The sequence below is a fragment of the Sapajus apella genome, unplaced genomic scaffold, assembly GCF_009761245.1.
Source record: "Sapajus apella isolate SASKATOON/1434 unplaced genomic scaffold, GSC_monkey_1.0 scaffold87, whole genome shotgun sequence".
Taxonomy (NCBI): domain Eukaryota; kingdom Metazoa; phylum Chordata; class Mammalia; order Primates; family Cebidae; genus Sapajus; species Sapajus apella.
Window position 1 is genome coordinate 2961835 of NW_022437027.1, and position 11035 is coordinate 2972869.

The window sequence follows — 11035 nt, forward strand, 5'->3', positions numbered from 1 at the left end:
CATTAAACTTTTAAGTGCATATGGGAAGGTAAATTACGTTACCTGTATCTTTTCCTCCTATTAGCTCCAAATAAATGAAATGTGTATTGTTTTTTTGTTGTTGTTGTTGTCGTTGTGAAGGGTTTTTGAAAGTAAATGTGTATTTGTTTTTTTGTTTTCGTCATGAAGGGTTTTTGTTTAATACATCTGAAAAGAATGCCTATACAAAGAATTGAGACATGGGAAAGCATTGGTTCAGCACTCATGAACTAGGTTTTGAAAGATGTAAAGATTACCTAAACATTTTTGGAAATTGGAAATTACAACTAAAATAAGATGATAAAATCTCTATTAACACTTTAGAAGAGTCTTGATCAGAATCTTTCCATGATTTTTATTAAACTAGAGCGCCTCATCTGGCGGCTCTAGGGTTCCTCATCTGCGAAACAGAAGTAAGGGGATTCCCCTGACTGATGCCATGTTGTTACGTGTTCTACCCATCCCCACCACACCCCAGTTTCTTCACGAAGCAGGTCTCCATCCTCATAACTTGAGAGGCTGTGAATCATTCTATAGACGTCAGTCCTCTGGTACCACCCTTCACATCCCCTCTACATACCAGGTCTTCAGCTGCATTCTAGAAGCACCATATACTGTTGATTGCAAATCTATAATAAGCATATAAGACAATGACTGACAGGGAAAAAATTTTTTTAAGTTACAAACACAATCCACTTGTTGCATTTCAAAGGCGCAATACTTTATTCATCAGTGAAAGAAGTTAGAAATTAACTTCCCCCAAAATCAGCAACTGGCAAACAAATTACCTTGAAAGTCACAGTGACATATTTAGTGGATCCCAGAAAAGGGCAGGGGCAAGACAATTTCCACCCACTTTCATGAGTTTCATCAAATACTGAACCTACTCAAAGGTGGAGATAAAAGGCAACTTTCAAAAAGAAATATTAAATAAGGCATTTACTATATTCTTTCCTAAAAGCACCCCAGATAAAGAACATTTTCTAAACTAGATCTAGGAAGTCGAATATGGAATCGATCCATCTTTCTCCTCTTAAGGACTGACCACTGGTTAATGAATTAAAAAAAGGAAAAATAAAACCCCACTAAGATGCCACAGATTACTGTCCTGAATGGAGTCAGGGAGCAGATTCAACAATTCCAATTAGCCTGTTACACAGTCATCACAAGCATGCCTTGCTTTTAAACAGAAACAAAATTGTTTTTTGAAACAAAAACCAAAAATGAGTACTGATTACTTTTCTGACAATACATAATTACTCAGAATTAACTAGTATTGGGAGGGAGAAGGGGGCCATACTTATAATCCCTGTCTCATACGGATGCATGTGGGTTGATACAGGGTATTTGTCATTATTGCAAAAATGAATTTATACGTATTTTGAATTTTGAGATGGAATCTTGCTGTCTTGACCAGGTTGGAGTGCAGTGGTGCCATCTCGGTTCACCGCGGCCTCTGCCTCCTAGGTTCAAGCAATTTTCCTGTCAGCTTCCTGAGTAGCTGGGACTACAGGCATGTGCCACCACACCCAGCTAATTTTGCATTTTTAGTAGAGATGGGGTTTCACCATGTTGGCCAGGCTGGTCTTGAACTCCTGACTTCAGGTGATCCACCTGGCTCGGCCTCCCAAAGTGATAGGATTACTGTTGTTAGCCACAGCATCTGGCCGAATTTTAATTTTTAATCTTTCATTTGATTTAAACATTGGTTTTAGTATGATGGATACACCAGCTGTGCAGAAAGGGCTCTGGAGAGATGCTCATAGCAGCACAGTCCTGCAGCTCTTCTTCAGTTCTGGAGGCTCCAGGACAGCCAGTATTGCTTTGTCAAATCCATTCTTTAGGTCTTGCTGTGTGAGTGCAGGACCGTCCATATACTTGATAGCTTTCAGGTTGTGGGCTGGCTTTTCATCAGTCTCTGGAGTGACAGCCCTCTGTTTGCTCTTGGCGATTTTCTCAGTAGTAGATGGATCATCTCTGAGATCAATTTGGGTCCTGACGAGCAAGAAAGGAGGCTTTGGATAGTGGCAAGTTATCTCAGGCACTCATTTTCTTTTACACTTTAAAATGAACATGGAGAGACCATTGAGAAACAGACTAGAAATATACCTGTTGTGGTTAACTCAGCAGTTATAATTTGTCATAATCCTCTTGCCCTGCAGTATTAAAAATTCAAGAGTATATGGCTCTGCACCAATCATACTGTGAGTGCATAGTTGTCAAAAACAGTCTATGTATTAGGATGGAAATTTGTTGTGTAGGGTATCAGGAGACATGTTTAACTAACAGCTTCATTAACTACAACAATGCACTTAATTGTCTGCATGCTGAAATAGTTTTGTATCCACTTTAAATATTTCAAATCTGATGCTGACCTCAGCTTCTTCAGAAAAGAGTTTTATTAGGAAGGAGGGAAATGGAGATGAAGGGGAGGAGATGCCCATTTTGCAGCGCAGAATCTGGCCGCAAAGGTGGGATCAGCAAACTACTGTGGAAGAAGCTCTGGACACTGCAGATAGAGCGAGTTTACTGGGGAGGCACTGTACACAAAGTCGCTCAGCACACATAGATGTTTTGGGCACACAAGAAACTTTCCCACAGTATATAGGACTCTTGATGAGACAAAACAATTACTCAATGTGAGCTAGTTCAGAAGTATTACTTATATGTCACAGCCTTTTCACATTCGAATCTTTGATCTCGCTTTTCAAAAAAAAAATTGTAACTGGCTCTATTAAGGTATGATCTACATATCATAACTTTCACTTATTAAAAGTTATTTTTGGCGAATTTACAGAGTTATGCAACAGTCACCATAATAAATTAGAACATTTCCATCACTCTAGAAAGATTCCTGAGGCTCATTTGCATCACTCTCCACTCTTACCTCCAGCTCCAGGCAACTACTAATCATCTACTTTCAGTCTTTCTAGGAACCAAAGAGCAAGCTGAGTTGGAGATCCATTTACTTTGGGTTTAGTGGGATATTTTTGTGTGGCTCATGGTCATTTCCATGTATTGCTAAGGTATTGCTAGCCATGCCCATGTGGGAATGGCTTCCAGGAATACTCCTATTATCCATTGGGCCTCCCACTTGGTTTGAATTTTAATGGTAAATAGAGAAAGATATTCCTATCCCCTATTCTGCCTCCAGGTCCTAGACCTCCATTTCTAATAGAGTCATGGAGAACTCTGTACCCATTTGAGAGTACATATTATTTCAAACACATATGGATGATTCACAATGTAATGATCACATAGTAGGCCTCAAAGGGAAACTCAAAAATTACCTTAAACTTGTTACATATAGGCTATGTTCATGAAATTAAATATAAGAAATTAGAGTGTTCTGCCTGCTTCCTGACGAGCGGGGAAACTGGTGGTCAGGTTCTTGGGCTTCCCTAGAAGCATGGTCCCCAAATGCCAGTCTCCCCTCCTGCCTTAAAAGAAGACACCAAAATCATATCCTGCTCTGACACCAGAGGAGACCTCGGCCTCCATAGGTTTGCTGAAGAAGGGCAAAAAAGGACAGCAAGAAGCAATTGAACACATTGATGAAATATAAAATGAAATAGACTTAGTGAAGAAGCCAGTGAGGAGATTTTGAAAATAGAACAGAAATACAACAAACTCTGACAATCATTTTTTTTCAGAAGAGGTCAGAATTGATTGCCAAAATCCTAAATTTTGGGGTAACAACATTTGTCAATCATTTATAGTGTCTGCACTGCTTGGGGAGGAAGACGAACAGGGACTGCATTATTTGACCAGAGTTGAAGTGACAGAATTTGAAGATATTAAATCAGGTTACAGAATAAATTATTATCTTGGTGGAAGTCCTTACTTTGAAAATAAAGTTTTCTCCAAAGAATTTCATCTGAATGAGAGTGGTAATCCATCTTCAAAGTGCACTGAAATCAAATGGAAATCTGGAAAGGATGTGACGAAAGGTTCAAGTCAAATGCAGAATAAAGCCAGCAGGAAGAGGCAGCGTGAGGCACCAGAGAGCTTCTTGACCTGGTTTATTGACTATTCTGATGCAGGGGCTGAAGGGTTAGGAGAGGTCATCAAAGATGATATTTGGCCAAACCCACTACAGTACTACTTGGTTCCTGATATGGATGATGAAGAAGATGATAATGAGGAAGAGGAGGAGGAAGAATTAGAAGACATTGATGAACAAGGGGGTGAAGATGAAGGTGAAGAAGATGATGATGAAGGGGAGGATGGAGAGGAGGATGAAAGAGATAATAGAACACTGACGGATTCCAACCTTCCGCTTTTTAAATTTTCTCCAGTCCCTGGAGCAAGTTGTAGTCTGTTTTTTTGTGGGGTTTTTTTGTTGTTGTTGGCTTTATTATTTTTTTTAATTTTTTAATTTTTTTTGCCTCTTGTACTCATTTACCCTGTTCTTGAGGTCTCTTTTCTCTACACCAAGGCTTTCAATTTATTTGGGGGAAATATCTTGAGCAGAATACAATGGGAAGAGTCTCTACCTCTTTCTGTGCGAAATTCATTTTTATCCCTTCCCGTCTGAACAAAAACTATATGGAATCAATACCATAGAGCTCGGTGAGAAAAAAGAAAAACCTGCTCCCTTCACTCTGCTGGAAGCTGGAGGGTGCTAGGCCCCTGTGTAGCAGTTCATAGAATTCTAGCTTCTTTTCTCTTTTCTCTGTATATTGGGTTCAGAAAGTACACTGTGTCTGTATGTGAATATGGACACTAAGCATTGACCAACATGTATCTGTCTACTTTCTCTTGTTAAAAAAAGAAAAACTTTTAGAAATGGGGTTACCAGGTGCAAGTGACTCACACTTGTAATCTCAGCACTTTGGGAGGCTAAGGCTGGCAGATCACCTGAAGTCAGGAGTTCGAGACCAGCCTGGACAACATGGTGAAACCCTGTCTCTACTAAAAAAATACAAAAATTAGCTGGGAGTGGTGGCGGGCGCCTGTAATCCCTGCTACTCAGAAGGCTGAGGCAGGAGAACCTCTTAAACCCAGGAGGCAGAGGGTTCCAGTGAGCCAAGATCACACCATTGCACTCCAGCCTGGGTGACAAGAGCAAAACTCCATTTCAAAAAAAAAAAAAAAGGGATTATAGGTCAGTAAAGGGTGGGTTTGAGATGTTTGGGTGGGTTAAGTGGGCATTTTGACAAGATGGCTTCTCCTTTAGCATGTCTAATTGTGATGTTTGACAGACATCAGTTTAAGATGAGACTTTTAAAATAAATTCTCTCCTAATGATGACTTGAGCCCTGACACTCAATGGGAGAATCAGAACCTGTAGGATCTTATTTGGAATTGACATTCTCTATTGTAATTTTGTTCCTGTTTATTTTTAATTTTTTAATTTCACTGTAAAGGAAAGATGATGCTCAGTTTTAAATGTTAAAAGTGTATAAATTGCTTTGTTACAATAAAATTAAATGTGTACACACACAACAAAATAAAAAATTAATGAAAAGATGAAGCATCATTACCCCATCTTTACCACTGGAATTTAAGTACTTTGACACACGTATAAATATTAATAGATTAAATTACCAGTGGAAGTTCAGAACTATTTTCAAACTGAATAACAAAAAGGCACTTTTTAATATTAAAATCTTTATTACTCAGGAAAATGTATAGTGTTAAATGAATTTATGAGGAAACAGAAAAGGCTGAAAATAAACTAAGCTTACACTCCAAGAACCTGGAAAAATGGCAGCAAAAACATACCTAAAGGAAGTAGGAGGAAGGAAATGATAAAGGTAGAACAGAAAGTGAATCAAATTTCCTCTGCTCTTCCTCCATAGCAACCACCCCCAACAAAAAAAGGAGAGTGAGTCAGTAAACCCCAAAATTGTTCTTTTTACAAGGCACTCAAATTAAAAAAAAAAAAAAAAAAAAAAAAAAACCTGAAACAAGAATGAAGAAAAAGAAAGAAGAAATATATAAACATAACAGAAAGGATAGAAAAAGCTAATAATTGTTTACATCAATCAAGTTACAACTATCCAACTTGGCTCAAAAAAGAGACCCTGGGCCTGGCATGGTGGTGCATGCCTGTAGTTCCAGCTACTTAGGAGGCTGAGGCTGGAAGACTGCTTGAGTCCAGGAGTTCTGGGCTGTAGTGCGCTATGCTGATCAGGTGTCCGAACTAAGTTCAGCATCTTTATGGTGACCTCCGGGGAGCAGGGGACCACCAGGTTGCCTAAGGAGGGCTGAACTGGCCCAGGTCAGAAATGGAGCTCGTCAAAACTCCCATGCTGATCAGTAGTGGGATCGCACCTGTGAATAGCCACTGCACTCCAGCCTGGGCAACATAGCGAGACCACATCTCTATAAAAAAATAAAAATAAAAATAAAAGAGACCCTGAATAGATTAATAGTCATTGATTGAAACAGTGGTCAATGATCTACCTGGTAGAAGGCCCCTAGGATAGATAACACCTAACTTATACACCAAAATTTTAGGTATTTTATACAAACTGTTCCAAATAATTAAAACAGATGGGAAGCTATCCAACTCATCTAATAAAACTAGCATAATGCTAATAACAAGCAAGCAATCACCACAAAACTAACTATAGACAAATCTTACTTATAAAAGTACGTGAAATAGATCCTAAATAAAACATTAGCAAAGAAACCCAGTATAATAATAATAATCAAGTAAGGATTAATCCAAGCTGCCATAGTTAATTTCCAAATTTCAGGGCAATGTAACCTTCTCTTAATCCAAACATCTTCCACCTAAACAATCTAGGGAGCTGATTTTTTCACAAATAGTTTATTTTGTCCACCCTTGCCTTCTTTAGCTTCCTAAGATAGGTTTGCTGAATTCATCTTGCAAAGAACAGATCAGATCGCAACTTCACTCAAAGCCATTCAATGGGTTTGCACCTCTCTCCCAGGGAAACCTGAAGCCCTCACCATTGCCTGGAAGGCCTTGTAAAATGTGATTGGCTGCATTAACTTCTACTTCCTGCCAGTTAGCCCTTACTCTGCCTTTTTTCCCATCTTGGCATTTAATTATTACCTGACACAACATATACTTTTAAAACCTGTCTCCCCTAACTGGAATGTAAGCTTCGTGTCAGAAGGGTCCTTGTCTGTTTTGTTCATTGCTCTATCACCAGCACCTAAGTAGTAGGTTCTCAAATATCTGCTGAATAAATTTAATAGATCAATAATTAAACAGGACTTCTAAGTATACCTGCAACCACTTTTAGGCCGGGCGCCATGGCTCATGCCTGTAAACCTAGCAATTTGGGAGACCGAGGCGGGCGGATTTCCTGAGTTCAGGAGTTTGAGAACAGCCTAGGCAACATGGTGAAACCCCGTCTCTACCAAAATACAAAAAATTAGCTAGGCATGGTGGTGTATGCCTGTAATCCTACTCAGGAGGCTGAGAAAGGAGAATCGCTTGAACCTGGGAGGCGGAGGTTGCAGTGAGCTGAGATCACGCCATTGTACTCCAGCCTGGGCAACAGAGCGAGACTCCATCTCAAGAAAAAAACCTACAACCACCTTTAAAATAATACAAACACACATACTTGTGGTTACTAGTGCATGAGAATTTGCCAAACACTGTTCTAGGCTGATGGTAGAGTGATGAATAAAAAAGATGAGCTTCTATATTTGCAAACTATATATCTGACAAAGGACAAATATCCAGAATCTACAAAGAAATCAAACAAATCAGCAAGAAAAAATAAATATTCCCATCTAAAAGTGGGCAAAGGACATAAAGATAATTCTCAAAAGAAAATACACAAACAGTCAACAAACATATAAAAAATCCTCAACATCCCTAATTATCAGGGAAATGCAAATTAAAACCACAATGAGATACTGAGTTACTCCTGCAAGAATAGCCATAATTAAGAAGTCAAAAAAATAATAGATGTTGGTGTGGATGTGGCAAAACTACACTGCTAGTGGTAATGTAAAGTAGTCCAACCACTATGGAAAACAGTATGGAGATTCCTTAAAGAATTAAAAGTAGTTCTACCATTTGATACAGCATCTCACTACTGGGTATCTACTCAAAAAAAAAAAAAAAAAAAAAAGAAGGCACTATATGAAAAAGATACCTGCACACACGTTTATAGCAAAACAATTTGCAACTGCAAAAATATGGAACCAAGCTGAATGCCCATCACCCAATGAGTAAAGAAAATGTGGTATACATATGCTATGGAATACTACTCAGCCATAAAAAAGAGCAAAATAATGTCCTTGCAGCAACTTGGATGGAGCTGGAGGCCATTATTCTAAGTGAAGTAACTCCAGAATGGAAAACCAAATATGCTATGTTCTCACTTACAAGTGAGAGCTAAGCTGTGAGGGTGCAAACACATAAGAATAATATAATGTACTTTGGGGATTCAGGTAGGGAGAAGGTTGGGTGGGGGTGAGAGAGAAAAGACTACATATTGGGGCCAGGCATGGCGGCTTACGCCTGTAGTCTCAGCACTTTTGGAGGCTGGGGCGAGTGAATTGCTTGAGGCCAGTAGTTTCAAGACCAGGCTGTTCAGCATGGCAAAATCCCGTCTCTACTAAAAATACAAAAATTAGCCAGGTGTGGTGTTGTGTGCCTGCAGTCCCAGTTACTTGGGTGGCTGAGGCATGAGAATCACTTGAATGCGGGAGGCAGAGGCTGCAGTGAGTCGAGATTGTGCCACTGCACCCCAGCCTGGGTGACAGAGCAAGACACTAACTCAAAAAAAAGACTACATATTGAGTTTTTAGCAGTGCATACTGCTGGAGTGATGGTGACGGGTGCATCAAAATCACAGAAATCACCACTAAAGGACTTATCCATGTAACCAAAAACCACCAGTACCCCCAAAACTATTGAAATAAAAATGAAAATTAATTATTAAAAATTGAGACTTAAGAATTTTTTTTTTTAAGATGAGTTCTGTGTTCTTACTTACACAGAACTTAGTGGGGAAGCTTGTTCACCTAGTGAACAAGCAATTAAGAAAAGTGACATAAAGGTTATAATAGGAAAACTACAAGGGCCTATGGGAACATAGAGCAGGGAGACCCCACCTAGGCTAGGGGTAATGGGCAGGCTAGCATCAGTACGCACTAATAACTGAAGGAGGCATAGCAGCTAACCAAATAAAAAGGAAAAGATGAGTTTTTAGCAGGAGGAACAGCATGTTTACAGGCTCAGAGGTTTACGAGGTCATAACTACTATTTTAATAAAGAAATAGGTAGGCCGGGCTCCGTGGTTCATGCCTGTAATCCCAGCACCTTGGGAGGCCGAGGCAGGTGGATCATCTGAGGTCAGGAGTTCAGGAGCAGCCTGGCCAACAAGGCAAAACCCTGTCTCTACTAAAAGTACAAAAATTAGCTGGGTGTGGTGGCGGATGCCTGAAATCCCAGTTACTCAAGAGGCTGAGGCAGGAGAATCGCTTGAACTTGGGAGGCAGAGGTTGCAGTGAGCCAAGATTACATCACTACACTCCATCCTGGGCAACAAGAGCAAGACCTGTCTCAGAGAGAGAGAGAGAGAGGGAGAGAGAGAGAGAGAGACAGGTAAAAAGCCTGAGATAGTCTTTCTAGAATAAACCTGATAGAAAGAAAAAACAAAACCACAATTGTGGCTTACTGGTGAGCACCAAGTCTGATGGTATGTGCATGTAATGAACTAAGACTACTTGCTTCTTCCTGTATACCCATCTGTTCTGGATGGTCTGAAGCCAAAAAGTGCAGTTAATACACTGATCACAGTACACAGTGGAGATGGTAGCAGCAGCCCACATGAAAATATTTTGGTTTTCCATGTACCGTGTGGAATAATTTCAGTGAAGGTGGGAAGTGACAGGTGATAAGAGGGCAAAGGGCAGGCTCAATGTGCATACATTATTACTATTGTTACTGCTGTGCTCTTATTTTGTTAAGAAACTGACTGCCATTTGAGTATGTATTACAAGCCAGGTGCTGCACAGGAAACTGTACATGCTCGTTCCATATAATTCTCACAACACTCTTACCAAGGAACTATTATTCTCTAGTAGGAATATGAAGGCTCAGAGAAATTTAGAGACTTGCCCCAGGTCACACAGCTAACAGAAGAACTGTAATTCAAATTTTGTTCTGTTTGGCTTGCAAACCCTTATTCTTTCTATTACAGCCAGTCTAACACAATGTGACAGATCCACTGCTAGAATTGAATTTTTTTTCCACTATCAAATTTATTCCCACTACACCTCTCCGATTGTCTTCTAATTTCTCTTCAGCACAGTACGAAATGCTGGTTGACATTCTTTACCTGGTGGAAGATGCAAATCTTACTTTTGAGAGTTTGAATCATCAGTGACCCATTCTTTTATTGCCCTGCTGTATTTCATTAACTTTTAGTACTGAACATAGAAGGACTGAGGCACTCTGGAAAAGCCTCTAGATCTTAGACATTGTCCTCCTTAGCCTGTTATATCACAGCAGGTCAATTCCTCTTCATAATCAGGACCACTTTCCTTCTGGCTGTTGACAGAAGGAGCCCAAAATGGCCAGGTAATACTCATAACTTCCAATACAGTGGAGACATTGCTGTGTCCCTTTGAGAACTAAGCACCTCTCCTTTGTAAACTAAGACCCTAAAATTTGGGGACTATATGAAAAGAGTGATTTCACTTTCAATTCTTGATTCTCAGACCTGCATGTCTGGCTTCAGGAAAAAAATGTTGGTTGCTTGTTCAAAGCATATACTGTACCCTGTAGGATGATACGCCAACTGTTACCACAGCTGAGTCATCAGAAGGCATTCCACCTTTCTGTCAGGTCAGCGGCTTTTTGGGGTATGTATTAGTCTGTTCCTGCATTGCTATAAAGAATGACTTGAGACTGGGTAATTTATAAAGAAAAGGCATAATTGACTTACAGTTCCACAGGCTGTACAAGAAGCATGGCTTGGGAGGCCTCAGGAAACTTACAATCATGGCCAAAGGCAAAGAGGAAGCAGGCACGTCTTACGTGACCAGAGAAGGAGGAAGAGATATCTGGGGTAGG

General features: G+C 39.9%; 1 pseudogene; it reads right to left on the reverse strand.

The window, feature by feature from the left end:
• Positions 1–1589: 1589 nt before the first annotated feature.
• Positions 1590–4823, reverse strand: LOC116534421 (annotated as a pseudogene).
• Between the last annotated feature and the right edge of the window lie 6212 nt (positions 4824–11035).